The sequence below is a fragment of the Anolis carolinensis genome, chromosome 5 (genome assembly GCF_035594765.1).
Source record: "Anolis carolinensis isolate JA03-04 chromosome 5, rAnoCar3.1.pri, whole genome shotgun sequence".
Lineage (NCBI taxonomy): Eukaryota > Metazoa > Chordata > Lepidosauria > Squamata > Dactyloidae > Anolis > Anolis carolinensis.
Genome location: NC_085845.1, coordinates 186,034,019 through 186,055,794, shown reverse-complemented (window position 1 = coordinate 186,055,794; position 21,776 = coordinate 186,034,019).

Below are 21,776 nucleotides of genomic sequence, written 5' to 3'. Positions count from 1 at the left end.
TTATCTGAACATTTTTTTTATATATAAGTGAAAACTGGTTGCCAGGTTACTAGTCGTGAGCTATTAAAGCTAACTGAAGTCCCTTGCTGACCATTTGTCAAGGTTGTAAGTGCAAAGACATGGAGCAAGTCTTATTTGATCCATTTATTTAATGTTAAGAACCACAATGTGGGTATTCCCTGCTTTCCTGACATTAATCTTGCGAAAGCTGATGTGTTTGTTATTGAAGAATATTTCCTGCCATTGAAATAGAGGGCAAGGAATGATAGGATGATGAATGCATGTTTTTTTTAACTGAATCCATCATGCATTCATTTCCAACTTTCCCATCAAGCAAAAAGCCTATTGCATTAATAAATGAATATTGCTACTGATTACAGTATTTGTAAGGTGGTCATGTGTACTTCTTTATCCTCTGCTTGGGTTGCATTCACACCTCCTGACATAATCTGGAGTACTGTGCGCTCTAGATACAGCCTGGGAATGACTTGAATCCATGTTTAGTCCAGTCAGACATCTACATCCGTTGTTGTCAGCATACTGGAGCCTCCTCCACTAGCATTGTTTCACCAGCCAAAAGCAGTTCCCTGGCAGAATTTTGCTGGCAACATCACTTCTGGTGAGGTGACAATATCTGAAAGGATGTCACATTGAGGAGGGAACACTTTTGTTTTTTGCTGCTCTGGAGACTACGACATGGAGCAATGGATTCAAATGCAGGAAATGAGATTCCATCTAAACATTAGGAAAAATCTCCTGACAGTAAGAGCTGTTTGGCAGTGGAATATGCTGCCTCAAAGTCTAGAGGAGTTTCCTTCTCTGGATATTTTAAACAGAAGATGGATGGGAGTGATTTGATAGTGCATTCCTACATACTAGGGGGTTGGCCCTAGTGGTTTCTTTCAACTCTATGGTTCTATGGCAACAGTGAAGCCTAGCCACGAAGATGGAGCAAACGTGTTTTCTGCTGCTTTGGAGAGTAGCACAGGGAGTACTGGATTCAAACTATAGGAAAAGCTTCAAATGGTCCAGTGGCGTTAGCCAGATTGCTCACGAGAGCGGCGTGCAGGGAGCACACAACCCCCTTGTTATGTCAGCTCCCCTGGCTGCCAGTCTGCTACCGAGCACAATTCAAAGTGCTGGCTTTAGTCTATAAAGCCTTAAACCATTCTGGCCCAGCTTACTTGTCCAAACGTATCTCCCTCTATGATCCACCTCAGAGGCTAAAATTATCGGGAGAGGCCCTGCTCTCGGTCCCACCACCCTCGCAAGCGCGACCGGAGGGGACGAGAGACAACACCTTCTCAGTGGTGGCCCCTCGTCTGTGGAACTTTCTCCCCAATAAAATCAGGTCAGCCTGCTCCCTCCTGTCCTTCAGGAAAAAACATAAGACATGGCTGTGGGACCAAGCATTCGAGCAGTAGTAATTGAAGCAGTGCAATAATGAGGTTGAATTAATGTGATTGACAAATGGACAGGCCTTAGAGTAGGATTTGAATTTGTGTGATTTTAATTGATGTTTTAATAACGGATGTTTTAATTGTCTGGTTTTTAATTGTTTATTTTTGGAATTGTATGTTGTTGGCATCAAATTGTTGCCTGTTGTAAGGCTAACCTGAGTCCCCTTCAGGGTGAGAAGAATGGGATACAAATGTGGGAAATAAATAAAAGAGATTCCACCTGAAGAATCTCCTTAAAGTAAGACCTATTCAACAGTGGAATATACTACATTGGAATGTGCAGGTGTCTTCTTCTGTTTGGCTTTTTAAAGCAGAGACAGGGTGGTTTTGATTGTGTGTTTTTGCAAGGCAGAATAGGGTTGAACTGGATGGCTCTTGTGATCTCTTCCAACTCTATGTTTCTATAATTTGATGGCATCTCCACCAAGGTTCTGCTGAGGAGCTGTTTCTGGCCAGTGACACATTGATAGGTTTTTTGACCACCCCAATCCAGCTGTCCACATCTCAACATTACCAGGGTCACTCTAGAGTAGTGGTTCCCAACAATGGTTCCCTAGAAGTTTTGGTCTTCAACGCTCAGAAATCCAAACAGCTGGTAAACTGGCTGGGATTTCTGGGAGTTGTAGGCCAAAACACCCGGGGAGCCACATGTTGAGAGCCACTGCTCTAGAACTCCCTGGAAGCAGAAAGAGGTTATCTCATCTGAGCTGTATTTAATGTGAAACAGCACTGAAAAGGAATAACAGGTGCTGGTGTCTCAACAGTTGGCAGCCAGCATGATACTGAGCAGATAATGAGATTTCCTGGTCTTCCCCACCATGAGACGATGTCCTATATATTTCTGTTTTAATAAGGTGTGCAGAACGTGTGGCCGTTTAGATGTTGGTGGACTTCAAAGATCCATCAACTCCAGTCTGAATAATCAATTGTCAAGCATAACTGTTCATCATTAGGGGCTCAAATTATTATAGTATTTTAAAAATATGCATCTATACTGCTTTATAGCTATTTCATTTTGTCTGTAGTAACTTTTGTGAGTTGTTACAGGTTGCTGTATGGATTACACCTGAAGTTAAAGGGACTCAAGCCAGCATTACTTTCTAAATAACAACAACAACAACAACAACAACAACAACTTTATTTTTGTACCCCGCCTCCATCTCCCCGAAGGGACTTGCGGCGGCTTACATGGGGCAGAGCCCAACAACACAGTTAAAACGTAATTACATAAAAATGCAATTCACAATGTAAAACAGAATAAAACAAAACATTATAGCAGTAATAAAAAGCAGCAACCAGCAACCAATGGAGTCAGGTTTCCAACAGCGGCAGGCATTCTGCTCAAAGCTATATGATTAAGGAAATAATAGTTTATCAACATCTGAAGAGCCATAAATCTCCTTGGCTCTTTTAAAATGCTTATGCCTCCTCTCAGTAGGAATAGTCCATTTTCTAAATTTCCCTCACCATATTTTCAACCTACAGCTTCAAGCATGTAACTATAAAGAGGCTATTTTTTAAAAAGAAGTTCTATCAAATGGCCACAGGCACCTTCTAAAACCAACAGTAGCATATTTGCGATGCTCCCACTCTGAGGAGAAATGTCTGGTGATAGTGTGCCCCATTAATGAATGGAATTAGTTGAAGATGAATTTTTCTGCCTCTGGAACCAAAAATGTCCACCGTGGCTCAACACGCGAAATTTATTCAGGGGAGTCTTAACAATTCTGCAGAACAAAGCTCAAAATGCTCAGTCAACCTTTCAGAAGGTATGAGAAGGAAAGTAGATTCAGCTGCCAACTCTTGTTTAGAATACACGTCTGGGGAAATTTGCCTGTGTAGCAACAAAAAATGCCAAACAAGAGTGATTGGATGTGTCATCCCATCTGGAAACAGATAGGAAAGATGTTGTGGAGTGGCAGTGATGAGGAGACAAAGAAAGGCACCTTGGACAAGGAAAGCAAAGGAGATGGCAGGAGCGATCCCAAAATGGCCAAACTCCAAGTGCAAGGCTTTACTTTGCTGCTCACCATGGCCCCTTCAAACCTTAAGCCTTTCACAACTGGATCCTCTTATATTGTCACCATCCCAGGAATGTCCAATGTGCTGTGTATCATTTTGAGTAGCACTCACTTCCTCATCATAAAACCTCTCTGTGATTTTTGGTTGAGGCCCTCTCTTAGAAGGTACCCCCTACTTGGCAAAATATAATATCCCTTGGGCACAGGCCTTCCTCCCACTCAGCAGGAGCCACTTAAGGTGGATGTGACCCAGTTAGAGAAGGAACGCCTGAGGCACACAGCTGAGATGGAGCTGGCAGAAGGAAACTGATTTGGAGGGAAAGCTTTTACGTCAGGAAATTCAGAGCCTGGAAGCCTAGGAAGAAACATGTCTTATAGGGTTGGGAATCACAGGATAAACAAGAGGTACCAGAATTCGACACAAATATTTTTGCACAAATAAGCACAACAGTTCATGGAAGGAGAACATTCATGGGAGCATATTCTCCACCGTTCTCCTGGTTTAATTGATCTGGTATGAATACATCTATGTTCTGCTGTTGCAGAGAATCACGCATACCAACTTAGCTGTGCACTGTCCTTGTAAGCACAGTTCACCATACAAACTCTCCTCTCCCTACATTGGTTTGGCCTACAATAGAGCTCAGAATTGTGCAGATGTTGTTGGACTGCAACTTCCATTAGTAACAGAGCTAATAATGACAATTTCTGGGAGTTGTAATCTAACAACATCTGGAGAGTTGCATGATTCTTGCACCTGGTTTAGAAAAAACCTTGTTACATTAAGAGTCCAGCAGTGTTAGGTAGAATAAAGCAACCATATCACATGATGGAATTTTGAGTGCCATAAACAGGCACCAGAGAGTAGTTATTTATTTGGCTGTTATTGTATTTTCTTTAATCCCAAAGATGGGAAGGGGTGATTATTGAACTTTTGGTCTGAAAAACCAAACAGAGCTGCCAGTTTAGAATGGGTATAGGGTCTGAGGTAATTATATTATGACTAGAGTGCAGATGGTGGAAAACTCAACTTTTATGTGATAAGATACAATATAGGGGACATCTTGTTCCTATAGGGTGGCAATACGCTCAACGAAGAAAGCTTTCTTCTCTGCATACATTGCATCTGTGGATTCATGTCCAGCTGAGTTGTTCAGAATGGTAAGGGGCTTAACCCAGTTGCCCTCCCCTCTGAACCCATTGCTCAAACCTTCAGTAGCTCACGGTGATGCCTTTTATAACAATTTCACAGACAAAATCTCTTACATAAGAGCTGACATAGATGTTGTCATTGAAGCAGAAGTCAACAATGTGGTGTCCAGCAACTCTGTAAGTGGGATTACACTAGATTAGTTTCAATTGGTGATGAGGACAAGCTGCTAGGGTTAGTAAGGAGGACAACCTGTGTTCTTGATCCCTATCCCTCTTGGCTGGTCATCCAAGGAGGAGATGCAATTTGATCTCAAATACAACAGATTATCCATGCATCTCTTAGGGAAGGGGATTTTCAACCCTGTTTTTAAAAAAGCAATGGTTAGACTGCTGCTGAAAAAGCACTCCCTGGATCCTCTGGACCTTAATAATTACAGACCAGTGTCTAATCTTTGTTTTGTGAGCAAGGTAATTGAGAAGGCTCTTGCCCTCTAGCTCCAGGATATCTTGGATGACACACACTTCCTTGACCCATTTCAAACTGGCGTCAGAGTTGAGACTGATATGATTGCCTTAGTGGATGATCTCTGTCTCAACACTGGCAGATGAATGTGTCCCTTTTGGTGTACCTAGACCTCTCAGCAGCTTTCGATACCATTGACCAAAGTATCCTTCTGGGGGGGGGGGGGGGGAGCTGTTTGCAAATTGGAAGCACTGGTTGCAGTGGTTCTCGTTGTATCTCTCAGGCAGGTTCCAGATGGTGGTGCTTGGAGATAGCTGTTCCTCAAAAAAGGAGCTGTTATCTGGCATCCCACAGGACATCATTTTATCCCCAATGCTTTTAAACATTTACATGAAACTGCTGGGAGTGTGTCGTCGCGCCTGGGGCTATAACTCTTAGCGAAAGAGGCATGGACGTGACATCTTTCCCCAGGGGATTGCTTCTTGCCCTCCTTTAGGGAAACTGGAACTCCCAAGGACCAAAACACTGTAGATAACTCAAAACTGGTTTTATTGTTCACAAAAGGTTATCCCTTTAAGGCAATAAGCTGGAAGTTTCAAAGGGGTAAAGGAAAATACATTACAGTCTTTGGTTGTCTTAAGTCCAAGGAGCTCTGCAGCTGAGAAGCTTTTCCAGGTCCCTCTTTCTCAATGGCTGTGAATGCCGGAGCAATCCTCAGCCTCAGTCCAAATGGCTTATGTTTGAAGACACAGTCTTCCTTTGGTGCCAAAGAACTGATTTGAAGGTGCTTGAGACTCCTCAACGTTGTCCAGGTTGGCCCTGACCATGAAGCATAAGTCTCAAGGGTAAGAACCTCAGAATTGGTGCTGAGAGGTAACTTAATCAAGGGCTTTTAGAGCCAAGTCTCCCTCTCACGTCCATCTGGTAGAAAGCTTGATGGTGGAATGAAAAAAGGAAACACTGTCCTACTCCAGGAAGAGGTGGAGCCAAACAATTGAGCTGAGGAAGCAATATAACTGGTGCAAACAACATTGATTGACAGCTATAAATAACCAATCATTCCAACTACATTTACAGGGTAAAGGCAAAAATCAGGCATGATACAACAATTCAAATCTTGCAACTTACAGTTCGACATATAGATGGCACCATTCATGCCATCATAGGGAGAGATCATTCAGAAGGGTGCTATCCATATGCTGATAACACTCAAATATATTTCTCCACACCTTCAAAAATGGCTTTAGTGTGTCTCCTCTGAATTAATGCCTTAAGGAGGTACTGGGCTGGATGAGAAAAAACAAATTAAAACTAAATCCAGAAAAAACAAAGTTGCTTGCCATCAAGGGTCCTAATCTGGGGATGGAGGTGTGTCAACCAGTTCTGGATGGAGTTATCCCCCCCTTAAAGACTGTGTTCACAGTGTGGGAGTGCTCCTGGAACCGTCTTGCCAAATGTGAGCCCAGGTAGATGTGACGGTCAGGAGTGCTTCCTTTCAGCTTCGGCTGATCCACCAGCTGGGTCCCTTCCTAGAATCTGCGGACCTTAAGATGGTAGCGCATGCACTAGTAACCTCATTACTATAACCTTTATTAGCTGAGCTGGAGATCTGTACATAGTCCTCTCTTCTAGTTGAAGCTGAGCCCACCAAAACGAGAGTATCATCATCTGCTTGAGCCATGAAAACTGTAGACCCTGAAATCAGGCCCTGAAATAAGGCATCAAATTATGTTAAAGAAAACTGTTATCTTTCTTTGGAAGTTTTATCTGGTGGTGGTTGTGGAGGAATTTGCTACTTTGCTTCAGGCAGAAAAGTGTTGTCCTGCCAGGAGATGTGTGTAACCCTTTGGATAAACCTGTCTGTTGAAGAACATCTGTATGGTATCTTAACTCTGAAGAGAAAGCACAGTATGTTCTCCATCTTGTTTTGAAAAGTTTCATGTGTAGAGCAAAACAGATTCCCCTTAACTGAACCGCGGGGATTTTTTTTTACTTTCTTGATTTAAGATATTTATACCTCATCTTTCCATGAATTGATCTACACAACTGATCCCATTCCATCATCAATTGATCTACAAAACAACTCATCTAAAAAAAAGCTAACATAACAGCACAGTTGCAGCACAGTATGAATTATACTGTAACATTAAAAGCAAATATGAAAGGAAAGGAATATTATCTAACTCTCTAAACTTTCAGTATGGCATCCCAAACCCATCCGAGAGGAAATCTAGCGAATATGACACTGAGCAAGTTATTTCCCTGGGGTGACAATTTTTTTCAATGCTAATTTTCATATATACTATTTCAAAGTGCAGGATATTATGGATGTCATAAATTTATATTTGTAGTGATCAGTCTTCAAATATTAAACTCCCTCTCTCCACCTGAGAGTAACAAAATTTAAGAGAGAGAAGTAAAGTCGTGAGTCAACCTTTGTGTGCAAGATAAAGGGAGTTCAACTCACCTTTTTGCTTTATGTTTTATATGAGGTTTTATGTTATATTCTGCTATGTTGTTATGTCTTTTTTATGTTCAGCTGGAAGCAACACTATGTACTCTTATTAATTTTTGTAAACACGCATATGCACTCTCTTCTGTGTGCTTTCAGTTGTTTTCTTCACAACTTTGTGAGACTGGTTGGCTGCAGAGATGGTGTCTGGAATGACAAGAGTAGGAATAATTCTATCATGTAATTTTGCATGTGATCAGATCTCTGAGCCTTGTATGGTTTGTACCCTAATCCAGGCATTATAGCTTTTTAATCTGTGAATCCAGATTAACCTATGAATTATATAAGGAAACAGGAAAGTTTTCTGTCACATAGAAGGTTTCAGGTTAGAAGTCTTGATTATAATTTCTGGAATATATCCAGAGATTATAATTGAGACAGCTACCCTGGAGCTTTCAATGTGACAGTAAGGTTTCTTGTTTGGGGATGCATTTACACTGCAGAATTAATGCATTTGACACCATTTTAATTACTGTGGCTCAATGCTCTGGGATCATAGAAGGTGTCATTCGGTAAGGCACCAGCAATTCTTGGCAGAGAAAGGCTAAGGACCTTGTCAAACTACAACTCCCATGATTCTATACTAGTGATTCTCAACCTGTGGGTCCCCAGGTGTTTTGGCCTACAACTCCCAGAAATCCCAGCCAGTTTACCAGCTGTTAAGATTCTAGTAGTTGAAGGCCAAAATATCTGGGGACCCACAGGTTGAGAACCACTGTTCTATACCATTGAGTTGTGGCAATTAAAGTGGTATCAAACTGCATTAATTCTATAGTATGGAAGCACTCTAGGATTGCACTTTCACCGTCCTCGTGGGGCCACGTTGGATGGGGTTTTCCTCATCACTAATCCTTACAATCTCACAGTTAAGGAAATGCACATGTGTGAACTGCTTAATGCACCCATGCATTCTTTTAGAGCATGGACATTGTTTTCTTTTTTTGAACCATGCTTTTATTTTGTTCCCGTGAGCATGTGGAGAATAAACATTACAGCTAGAACCATAATAAAAATAAAACCAATTAAATGTTTACTGAAATAACAGAAATGTAGATGATATAATATAGATGCTCATAAAACTACCAACATACAGAATATAAATTGTTACAGCAACCATATAAGAATTGAGGCAACAATCATGTGACATCACTAACAAAAGGTAAAGGTGAAATATTAAATGAAACGGTAAAGCAAATGGTTGATGGTTAAACAGAGTATAATAACTTATTAGAGAAACACTTTATAGAATCAAATCTGATTGATTCTAATTTAAAGCAAGAAGAACCCCAAAATGACAATAGATAAAGTTATGAGTCCTATAACACAAAGCTTATTTCTTAACTGAGTTATTTGTTACGTATCATTTCATAACCAGGGACACAGTTAAGATATAAGTTCTTATCTTTAAGCTATCTTTTTAATTGGGGCCTTCCCAAGGCAGAACAATGAAAGGTGTTGACTTATCTTCCAAAGTTCTTCATTAGTCCAGTGGCAAGGAATATTTTGTACTTTCATAGCACTTTCTCATCTTGTGACTCAAAAACATATTCTTGCTACATTAAGTTTGGTACGAATTTATAAAACATTCACCAAGGCATTAACAAACCATTTGAGTTGCATGACGTAATCAGCTTTTAGGTCTTTGTCAGTCTTTTTCGCCATTCCAAACATGAAATACATTCAGTTTTATTCATGTATGAACAGAATTTTGGATTTAAAAAGCCTTTAGTCTGATCCAGAATGGTTCTTCATAGGGTTGATTTGATCTGAGCCAAATGAATTTAAATCATGATTGAAACAACTTCTCTAAAGGACTATTATAATGATTTCATTCACAATTTAAATCACTAGTGAGTAAGACATCATTTCATCATCATTTTGTTAGAAGTGTTTTATTGTTTAATATTACCTTAATATATATTTAAAGATGTAGATTTCATTAGAAGGTAGGTGATACAGTCCAGACTCCTCCTCTTATTCATATCTATTCCATCTCTCCAAATTTGTTGACCTTGTCTTTCTTTTCCTTGTTGAACTTGGCAAGGCTGAGAGATCGAGAACATACTCACTTTGGCTGACTCTACTTGGAGAAGTAATGCAGTTTGACACCACTTTAACTGCCATGACTTAATGCTATGGAATCATAGATAAATTGTGAGAAATAATTATGCAAAATATGCTTGCATTTCCATGAAGAAATCATTTGAATTTCACAAAAAGGCAGAATTGTCAAGATTATGCAATGACCTTAGATAGAACAAAGAAGGGGGGGACACCAAACAGAACTGCCACGGAAAATATTTATGCCCTGTGGCAGATTTGTAGGAGCTACCAAGGTGATTTTTCCCTCCCACTCAGACAGGTAGTACAATAATTAATTTCATTACTGAGCTAAAGCTGTTGTTCACTCAATTAGACATCTGCTTCTGCCCAGCCGTTTTAATGACATCCAAATTGCCTGAGGCCATTACCACTTGCTTTGAATTGACACCAGTTGATAAAGCCTCTTGGGAGAAAGCATGTTCTGCTCGAAGGTTTCAGAATAGCTGTTGGATGATAGATCCATACTGCCCTGATCTATAGGCTACTTAGAATAAATTCTATCTTCCCTGTTCTTGTGTTCTGCCTGAGACAACGGGCATGGTACATTTTCCCTTACTTCTCTATTTATTATTTATTTATTTATTTACAGCATTTATATTCCGCCCTTCTCACCCCGAAGGGGACTCAGGGCGGATCACATTACACATATAGGCAAACATTCAATGCATTTTAACATAGAACAAAGACAAGACAAACATAGGCTCCGAGCGGGCTTCGAACTCATGACCTCCTGGTCAGAGTGATTCATTGCAGTGATTCATTGCAGCTGCTCTCCAGCCTGCGCCACAGCCCGAGCATATATCAGCTTTCTCTGAGCTGCCACAATTCTGCATTAGACTGCAGTTCCAATCATCCCCATCTGCCAAGGGGTTCATAATATAACACAATGTGGCAGTAATGGGTTATAACACCGGCCCAGAGAACAGTCAGGGTGTTATTGAGAAATTGATTCCCCTCCAAAGGACACCAGATCAAAGAGTTGGATGGGTCCCATACGCCATCAAATCCAGGCCCTCGCCCGGTGCAGGGAATTGAGCTACAGCATCCTTGGCAAGTAGTTGCCTAGCTTCTTTTTGAAAGTGTTGTAAATGAAACTTCACCACTTCTCCAGGTAATTGCTTCTAATGCTGAAATATTCTTACCATCAAGAGAAATTATTTAATGTTCAAACGAAATCCTGTCATTTAAAACCATTTGACATGGTCCTACCTTCATGGGCCAACAGAGAACAAACCTGACTCCTCTGCTCTGTGACAGTCCTTGGGGTATCAAGAGTGTAATCATGTCACCTCTCAGTCTTCTCTTCTTCAGGGAGAAGAGAATCATGCCTACCATATTTTTTTCTCCATATTTCTTACCATTTTCATTGCCCTTCTCTGAATGCTCCAAATAAGGTACCCTGAAATGGAAGCTGTATTCCAGATGCACAGAATGCCATGGTACTTTGACATGGACACTGTGTTTCTATTAATGTAGACTAAAATATTGTTTGCCTTCTTTGGTCATCATTACACTGATGGGTCATGTTCAACATATGGTCGACAATAATCCCAAGATCCGTTTTACATGTTTTGCTGCTGAGCCAAGTATCTCTCTAGAACAATTAAGTGTTGATCTGATTTTTGTGGCCTAAATCTAGAATGTTGTATTTGTCTTTGTTGGACTTCATGACATTAGGGTTGTTTTGTGTTTTCCGGGCTGTATGACCATATTCCAGAAGTAGTCTCTTCTGACATTTCGCCCACATCTATGGCAGGCATCCTCAGAGGTTGTGAGGTATATATGGGCGAAATGTCAGGAAAAACTACTTCTGGAACATGGCCATACAGCCCAGAAAACACACAACAACCCTGTGATTCCAGCCATGAATGCCTTCAACAACACATTTCCATTACATTAGTTTCAACCCAATTTTCTAATTCTGTTCTTTTCCAATGTCTTAGCTACCTTTCCAGTTTTGTGTCATCTGCACACTTGATAAGGATTTCCTTTTATCCCCCACTTAAATCATTAATAAAAATATTGAAGAGTGTCCGCTCCAGGACAGAAACATGCAGCAGTCTACTCCAGTTTGAGCAATTGTTGACAACATTGTCCAACATGCATTTTGTTGCCTCAGTTTCTGGGTATATTTGACCTGTGGATTCTAAAAATTGCACCAGTTTTTCCCCTATCACCTCTAGTTATGAGTCTAGTTATCATCTATCAGTCACCATCTGCTTGCTCATAGAAATCCATGATAACCATATCTAAGAAACTAGAGCTGATGCAGTTTATCCAATGCAATTTTCTGAATCAGCACCTCAAATTATCCCAGGAACAGGCCTAAAAACCAAGACACCAAGATATGTTTTTAGATGGGCTGCGTAATTCTTTGAACTTTTTACCAATTTTAGGTCCGTCTGCTGGTGTTCTCATTTATTCCGCATTTAATCATTTTGCTAATCAAAATACTGTAGGAGAATCTATCAAATGCTTTGCCAAAATCCAGATAAATGACATCTACCATATATATATGGCATTCCTACCATCTACTAAACCAGACCAAAAAGGAAAAAAAAAATTAGTTTGGCAGGAATTGTTCTTGACAAATCTATGCTGACTCTTACTAATCACTGCTTTGTCACCCAAGATACTTGCAAACAGATGCCTTTATAATCCATTTTAATATTCTTCCTAGTATTGAGGCCAGACTGACTGATCTGTTGGTCATGGAACTTTTTCACCCCTTTTGAAGAGAGGGACAGTGTTTGCCCTTCCCCAGTCCTATAGCACATCATCTGTCTCTAAGATTTCTCAAAAATTATGGCATGTGATCCAGAAATTACATCAGCAGGTTCCTTCATACTCTGCGGTGCATACATCCGTCACTGTATATCTGAGTTTACTGAGGTTAACTAGATGATTCCTGACTGTCTCCTTGTCAATTTTGATTTGTGGCTCCCTCACTAAGATCTCTGCTGATCCATGGATGTATAGTACACTGTTTCCAAAATTGAAGCAAAATAAGTATTGAGAAGATCTGCTTTTTCATTGTCATTTGCTACCATTTTATCACCTTCACCAAACAGCAGTTCCTTTATTTCCTTCCGTCATTCTCTTGCTTTAAATGTATCTGGAAAAAGGCCCCTTTTCTCCCTTTGTCTGCAATGTCAGCTCATTCTAAGCTTTAGCTTTCCTTTTACCATTCCTTCAAGCTTGGCTACACATTTATACTCTTCCTTCATGATTCATCCTTCCTTTCATTCTTTATACAGTTTCTTTTTATTTTCACGTCATCCTTGAGTCCTAATTTTCTTCTTCCATAGGATTATTTGTGATTGTGCTTTTCACAACTCTTTCCTCAAGAACTCCAACTCTTTCCGAATGTCTTTTTCTTTTTGCATTTTTAGCTTTGAGATTACATTCAGGAATTCCTTGAGCTGATTGAAATCACAATTCCTGATATCTAGTATTTGTGTTTAACTATACTCTTCCTTACCCTGTACCACAATTGTGAATTGGGGCATGACATAGTTATTTCTCCCTAAAGTAGTATTTTGATTCTGATGACCATTTCCTCCATAAAGGATAAGATCAAGTCCAGGATTGCTGATCCCTTGCACCTTCCTCTGCCTTTTGAAATAGGAAATTATCTGCAAGACACATCAAGAATTTGTTGGACAGGTTAGCAGAGTTAGTCTCCCAGCATTTATCAGGATAATTGATGTCCCACATAACCACTATCTTTGAAACCTTCAACATCTTAGAAATTTTAGAGATTTTCCCCCTGATCACCATCATCCACTATCTCTTCTCCATTTGGTAGCTATAGTAAAATCCTACCACATTGTTGGGTTTTTTTCTATTTATTTTTACCTGGTTCACTCTAATCAATGTTATGAATTTTTATACAGGTGAATTTGTCTTCAATTTTTAATGCTACACCTTCTTTTCTGTCATACCTATATAATTTTTGGTTGTTATACTCATCAGTTTTTATAATACAGTTCTGGGAATCATTCCATCATATCACCATTGTACCTAAAAGATGGTACTAGGAGTTCAAGCTCATCTTGTTTGTTTCCCAAACTTGTGCATTTGGTGTGTTGACATCAGAATCTTTATTTGTTCTCACCTATTAATTTACTGTCACTTTTACTGTGGATCCCATTATTTTCCTCTGCTTCTCTATCATTCACACCCTTGTGTTTAGAGCAGTGGTTCCCAACTTTTTTTTTTTACCAAGGACCACTCTCCAACATTAGTACCAAAAGGATTATGAATCAGTTTTTGGTCAACTTTAGGTTCAGTTTGGTTATCTGGAGTGCTAATTCAGAAAAATGCATTGGATAGACCACTTCAGCTCTAGTTTCTGATACAGAACATATGCCATCCAGTTGTTGCCATCTGCTCCCCCACAGAACACCATATTTAATAATATAGAGCTGATGTGGTCTATCCAATGCAATTTTCTGAATCAGCACCCCAAATAACCCCAGGAACAGGCCTAAAAACGAAGACACCAAGGTGCCCACACTTCCAGGTGCCACATGGAATAGCTCCACTCAGCAGGATGGAGGAGGAGAAGCAGCAGTCAGGAGGCTTGTTCTCGCACCTTTCGTGGGTAGTCAGCCTCTCCCCTCCCGACATCCCCGTTGCCTCAGCACTATAAGAGGATTTTGTGAGACCAGTCATTCTTGTTGCAACAGTGTAGTAATGGTGAGGCCACGAACCATATTTTACTTTTTGGGAACTACTGGTGAGCCACAGACCACAGGTTGGGCACCACTGGTTTAGAGCATGCCTTTGGGCTAATATTTGAGCTATCAATCCTAAAGATTTAATTTAACCCCCTTGTCGCCATGCCTTTCCAGGAAGACTGGTGGGGGAAATTATGCAGATGAGCTGCTAGCCTCCCAGAGATTTGCTTCAGCAGACAACAGTTTTTCCCATCATCATTTAAAACTGGCCTTTCTATTCTTCACCATAAACTGTGCTGTTTGTCTGTGTTCAGTTGCTGGCCTCAAATCTCAAACAGGTTAAATGTTTACACAGCCAATGGTTAAGAGCTATTAAGCTTATTGTTAGTTTTAACAGCTATTGCTTTCAGAGGCTAAATTGGGGTCCCTTTATTATATTCAATGAATAAAACACAGCAAGCTCTTGAAATAAAAAAACACTAGCTGTTGGGCTTCTGGTTGTTGGGATAATATCAGCCAGTGCAGATAAATTTCACTGAAAATAACAATTTTACTATTATGACTGTCACGTAATAATCAGCCTTTCTGAAATGGATAAGCCACAATAATAAATCATTGCTGAAAGGGGCAAAATGTACTTTTCCATTATGTTGCATAAAAGCAGAAGTTTAAAGTTAAATTATTTAACCAAATAGTTAAAAAGAAGTGACATTCAAGCAAATGCTCCAGTTCAACAAGCAGTTGTTAAGTGTTCTTCTTTTTAAAATGAGTCAGGAAAATGTGGGGAAAAGAGAAGGATGTACAGTGGAGCAACCCCCCCCCCCCAAAAAAAAAACCTAGAATTCCCCAGCCATCATGGCCATCTTTGCTTCAGATTAACAGCAAGAAGCATTTTAGGCTCTTCAGATTTTGGGAAGCCGAGGGCCAGTAGAAGCTGTTATTTCAAATGTAAATGGAGCAAAAGCCCTGATTTGTATTTCAGGTGAAACTTGAAACAAACAACCCAAGGTACTGAACCTATTTGGGGGATTTGGCTTAGCACATTGGAGGGATCCTTTAAAGTTCAGACCAAAACCCAGAGTGAAGTCAATGGTGTCTCATGTCCATGGTGGGCTGTGACATTCCTAAAACCAATTGCCTTCTAACATATGCCACCACTGGGCTCCCAGTTCTAGTATCAGCCGCCTGCCCGTCCTTTGCTCACACAGAAGGGCAACTAAAATGGCAAAAGGTCTGGAAGCTAAGCCCCATGAGGAACAGTTTTGGAGGCTGGGTATGTTTAGTCTGAAAAAGAGAAGTTTAAGAGCGGACATGATGGCCATGTTGAAATATTTGAAAAGATATCATATTGGGAGGGGGTAAACTTGTTTTCTGCTGCTTTCAAGAAAAGAGCAATGGATTCAAATTATACGAAAAGAGATTCCACCTAAACATTAGTAAGAACTACATGGTGGGAGTGCTTTGATTGAGTGTTCCTGTGTGGCAGGACTTTGGACTGGATGGTTTTTGTGGTTTCTTCCAACACTACAAATCTATGATTCTATGATTAAGCAGTCTATCTGGCAGTTCTTGGCACTACCACAATGAATCATAGAATCATAGAATTGTAGTGTTGGAAGAGAGCTCACGGGCTATCGAGTCCAACCCCCTGAGGAACAGAGCAGTTGTCAGCCGCCAGCCAATGATAGTGCCATTAACACTCAGAAGGTCCATATACGTAAATGTGAAAGTAGCTGCCAGTCTCACTCTTACATATTCCCATAGACTTACCAAGCAACAATTTGTTTTGTGATCAAAGCTGAGTAACCATTTTGTTCACCACCCATTGCAGCAAGAATGGACAATTACACTGAATGAAGTGAGGGCATCATTCCCCACTCAATTCTGTTGCATGGTGACAATGCCTGCCATTGTTGCAATCTATCAGTATGGTTACAACTAAAAGTAGATATTTCTATCCTTCCTATGGTACTCCCATCCTAGTATCCTTCCCCACACCATATTCAACTTTATTATGGCTTTCAGGAGCACAGTCAGGATGTATGTAGTGGGACTGGAAATGAAAAGGAGGGCATTACTCACTCCAAATAAGAATTCTGTTCCCTCAAGTAGAATTTTCCTTGTGTCCCCAATTTTATCACATGACAGTACCTTAAAACCTTAGTGAAACAATTAGGAATACAGTTTAGGCATCTGAAGAAAAAGGGCAGGCAAAGTTCCCAAGAGGATGTGAAAACAGCAAAATATATGAGTTCCAGATATTTTTAACATCTCACTCAGCTATGCTAGAAGTTTAGAGACAAAAAAAACTTAATTGAGAGTCCCAGAACTAACCTCATTTTGTGTGATGACTCATGGGCCTTGTAGTCCTGTTCCTAGTACTATTGTGGCAGACGAAGAGGAAAACATGGGGTTTTCGCCGGTTCAGCAAGAGCCGGAGTCTCGTCACCTGCAGGATGTTGATGTTTGCCCTCAAGAATTCAGCCAAACAGGCCTTGGGCAGAACTCCCCTCCGTTTCCCAGGAGGGAAAATTATTCTAAAGACAGGGGAGTCAGGGAGGCTAATCGGAGAAGCCTGAGAATCGCTGCCAAACAAATGGCTGATTAGGTCTGCTTCCCTTGGGAAATTCTAAGGAGTCATGCATCTGGACAGAGTTGGGTTTTGCTTCTCGTTCTCTAGGGAAAGAGTTCTGTTGGCGGGAAAACGAGACCCAATATAGGTGTTTGGCACGAGGGATTCTTTGCGGAGTCAATTGATCAGCTTGAGGAGAGAGATCGTGTGTGGACTTCGTAATCCCAGTTCCTTGCTTCCCGGATCAAGCTTCAAGCCTTGCCCTGTCTCACGGTTTTACCACGGACTCTGTTCATGCTTCATGTTCGTCTTGTCTCCAGTCACGGATCTAGTCAAGAATCAAGTTTTTTTCCAGCCTTGTTGTCAAGCTTCATTGGACTCTAAGACTCTGTTATTTCCCCACACTATTGCTTGGCAAAGTGTGTGTTTCGGTCAAGTGGATTAAAACTTTGAACTCTAATATCTTATATTGGACAATACATTTCTGGACTATATTTGACCTCATCTGAACGGTCTGCTTCTGAACTATATTCTTCACTTGTTTTTATTGATTTTATATATTTCTTTAATAAAGATATTAGATAGAGACTGGCCTCTGTGTAAGGTTATTGGTGCTCTGCAGCCAGGGACCTGACATTTTGCCCTTCCTGTAGCAACACCCATGGGCACCCTCAAAAACAAAACAGGGGCCATTTTTGTGTTGCACTTGTGAGACTACAATGCACCAAACAGTTAGAAGTGAGTGGCGCTTCCAGACAGCATCTAAACATGGGACAAAAAAGTGAGTTTTAAAAATGTGGGACTTCAAAGGGAGTCCAAACACAGACCTGTCAGTCCTGCTGCATAATCCCCACCATCCTCACAACTGTTTTTTCGAAGTGGATTCAGATAGAGGGCAGATTGGGAGTGGGGGAGGCATTAGGCAGAAGTTTTTTTTAAAAAAAATCACTCTAGAGATGTGCATATGCACATATAAAGTCCACATATAATGGAGCAATTTTTAAAGTTCCCTCGGATCTCTGTCTTCCCCAATTGTTAATTCAAGCTCTGTTTAACATTACAAAGTGTAAAAGACAGAATTTGAGAGTTGTATTTGCTTTCCCCTTGTACTTCCCTGAACCACCTCTGTCTCCATTTGACAGCTGATCAACTATTTCAGGCTTTTCAGAAATGTGTGTGCTCTGGAGGAGTCCACACAGAGGGAGGGAAGTAAAGCCTGTGTTTTTCATGTCTGTTGGGGAGTCCCCAGTGGCGCAATGGCTTAAACCCTTGTGCTGGAAGGACTACTGACTGACAGGTGGGTGGTTTGAATCTGGGGAGAGTGGGTGAGGTCCCTCTGTCAGCTCCAGCTCCCCATGCGAGGACATGAGAGAAACCTCCCACAAGGATGGTAAAACATCAAACATCTGGGCGTCCCACAGCAACATCCTTGCAGACAGCCAATTCTCTCACACCAGAAGTTACTTGCAGTTTCTCAAGTCACTCCTGACATGAAACTAAAAAATTCCTGCTGGGATACTCAGGCATGGAATGGTGCATGTTTCTCAGGAAGAATCAGGTTTAAAGGGCACCTTTTAAACACGTGTTTTCCAGCCCTTAACCTAATTCCTCCTGATTCCTCCCGCATTTTGACTAAACATCGTTTAGCCATTCCCTTTTTAAACTGCTTTTTCTTGGGTTTAATGCACATGTAGAAGGGCCCTAAGAAAGAGACCATGGGTGAATATACTTGGAAACACATTGATGGGCTGTGGTACAGGCTGGTTAGCAACCAGCTGCAACAAATCACTCTGACCAAGAGGTCATGAGTTCGAGGCCAGTCTGTGCCTGCGTTTGTCTCTGTTTCTGTTCTATGTTATGGCATTGAATGTTTGCCTTATATGTGTGCAATGCGATCTGCCCTGAATCCCCTTTGGGGTAAGAAGGGCAGAATATAAATACTGTAAATAAATAAATAAATTGCCATTTGACTTAAGGAAAGAAGTGGAGTGTCAACATTACAACACATAGACTTCTCAGAAGCAGCAGTAGTACAGTACATAAGGAGAACATTCCTCAAGAATTAGCATTCCTTCTTCCAAAAGCCCCAGTAGCAGCACAAGACCTGGAAAAACTCACATGTCATTTGTGTTGTAGGTAAGGCCACATTAGATGTGAATCCTAGTGGAAATGTCAACAACTGTTGCAACTTTTGGGTCCATTTTGCTTTATGCATTCATTAAAGCTCTAATCTCACTGAATAATCCCAAGAACCAAGTTGCATGACCAATGTTGTCTGTAGACTGAGTGGAGCAAATCTTGGAAAAGTTGTTTTGTTGGACTGTAACTCCCAGACTCCTCCAACCATCCTGGCCAGCAGCAACTTCTCCAATTTGTGTAATAACAGAACAGGAGTACTTCACCATGGGCACATCCATAAAGCAAACAACATTTCCAGTGGCAACACAAGGGATATTTGATGGTGGCACAGTAAAATTAGATGAAATCTTGAGTTGTGTGCTTCATTGGATTGCTTGCATACACTTCATCCCACTTTGTATATATGAACTAGTTCTTTACGTTAATAAGAGAACACCTTCCATATTGACAGAGAAATGATTTGGCTAAATGCCTAGAGAGGAAAATATATTGGAGAAATGATGGACAATTGCTGGCTGTTCTTGTTCAGCAAGGCTTGCTGTGCTGTGTTTGACCATTCGTCAAGATGTCTTCATTTAACCAGAATAAATGGCAATCTTATTTCAGTACAGCCAGGCAACCAGGGAAGAGACTTATTGGAAGATTTACTGATTCATTACCTTGGGTGTAGATTTAAATGAAATTTACTGGCTTGGTAAATGATTTCAGGGCTGCAGGCCTAGAGTTCCTGCTGTAAATCATCTCTGCTAGTTTTTTGGAGAAGACTCATTGATGAGGATTTCCCTTGTGTTCTTTACAGAAGCTGATTTCCTTCTGCTAGCAGCATGGCTCTCTAGGCCTGTCATAGGAAAGCATAATAAGTGGAAGCAATAAAACAATTAGAGTTTCTTTGAGTATATTAGTATATATTTTTAACCCAGTTGCCTATTCCGGTATGTGAAAAACTGTCCAATCTCTTTCAAGGGCATGCAGCCACAAGTGATAGGATTGCCATGGATAGAGGAAATAAAAATACAGAAAGAATTATACTGGATCAGGCCAAATGACTGTTCAGTCTAAAGTACCATTCCATTAGCAATAAATAGTGATTTCCTGGGAAGGATACAAGAAAGATATGACTTTTCTGTTTCTCTTTCCCCTTTCCCTCTCTTTCTTTCTTTCTTTCTTTCTTTCTTTCTTTCTTTCTTTCTTTCTTTCTTTCTTTCTTTCTTTCTTTCTTTCTTTCTTTCTTTCTTTCTTCCTTCCTTCCTTCCTTCCTTCCTTCCTTCCTTCCTTCCTTCCTTCCTTCCTTCCTTCCTTCCTTCCGACTACTAGCTGGGAAGCTTTGTGAATAATGGTCCAAAAAACTTCTGGTGTCATAGAATCCTCCCATGTATGGTTCTTAGCAACTGGCCTTCAGAGGCATGGTGCCTTTATTACTGGTTGCAATCAAGGCTAGTAGCCACTGATGACTATATTGCCTAATTTCCCCCTTTTATCACATCGAAGTTGTAGGCCAACTGGGTGCTAGAGAAGCCTATAATCAATGTGCTTTGTGAAGATGTGTTTTCCCTTCTGTGTCTCGTGTCTCCAATAGTTCAACTTCACTAGGTGCTTTCCACATTGAAGCATTATAAGTGAGCAAAACCTCCAATTCCACTTTTTCCAGATCCAGCAAAATTTTGTGCACTTCTATCACGTCTGTAGTGGTGATTGCTGGCTTCCCTGCGAGATCTAGTCCAGTCCAACTTTTAGTTCAAACCTTGTCAGGGGACCAACCCTGATTCATAGTGGGAACTTCATTGGGCCTATCATTAATATGGGGATAGAATTACTCACCTTGGATAACCTCTTTCAAGTTTGGAGTAAACCCCTGGGTAGATTCACTATTCTACAAACAATGCTAACAAGTGCCACTGCATGTCCATCTGATCTGCTTATTTTTTCCTGTGCAAATATATCCCAAACTTATAAATATTTCATTACAGTGGAGTTTGTTCCAACTCCTTGACAATTTCCTTGCCCTCTTCTCCACCTTTCTCTACTCTTCCTTGCATGCAATGCATTGCACAGTGGCTTTGATAATTGCCCAAGCTTTCCCTACTAAATTGCTTAAGGCCACCTTGCAGCAAGATAATTTCTGGATCTTCTTGCTCTCAGTGGATAAAGCAAGCCGATATTCTCTCTCCTGTTTCTGACAGTCTTTAAAATATCTGACAGCTATAAACCTATTTCCTCTTCAGAGGATGACAAATAATGCAGCATGGTTAGATTGTGAAAGATGTGGCCTGTGGCATCTGCTGTTGTTTTAAAGGTTTTGACTCACCCATGTGGTCATCACTTGTCAGGGGATCAACCCTGATTCATAGTGGAAACTTCATTGGGCCTATTGTGTCTGGATTCCTATGCAGTAGTCTAGCAGTGGTCTGCATTATCACTCCTGTATGAAGATGCACTGAGAGGTAAAAGCAGTACCAGTTGAACCTCTATCTGTCAAGAAACTATCCATGGCATAGGTCAGAAATAGGCTGGGCCTATGGGATGTCAGTCAGTATATCAGATCAAGATCAAGGACCTCTTTACATGGGACATTTTTGCCCTGTTTTGCTGCTTTAATGTGTGGCTTTGGAGCCCCGATGGCAAAGTGTGTTAAAGCACTGAGCTGCTGAACTTGCAGACCGAAAGGTCCCAGG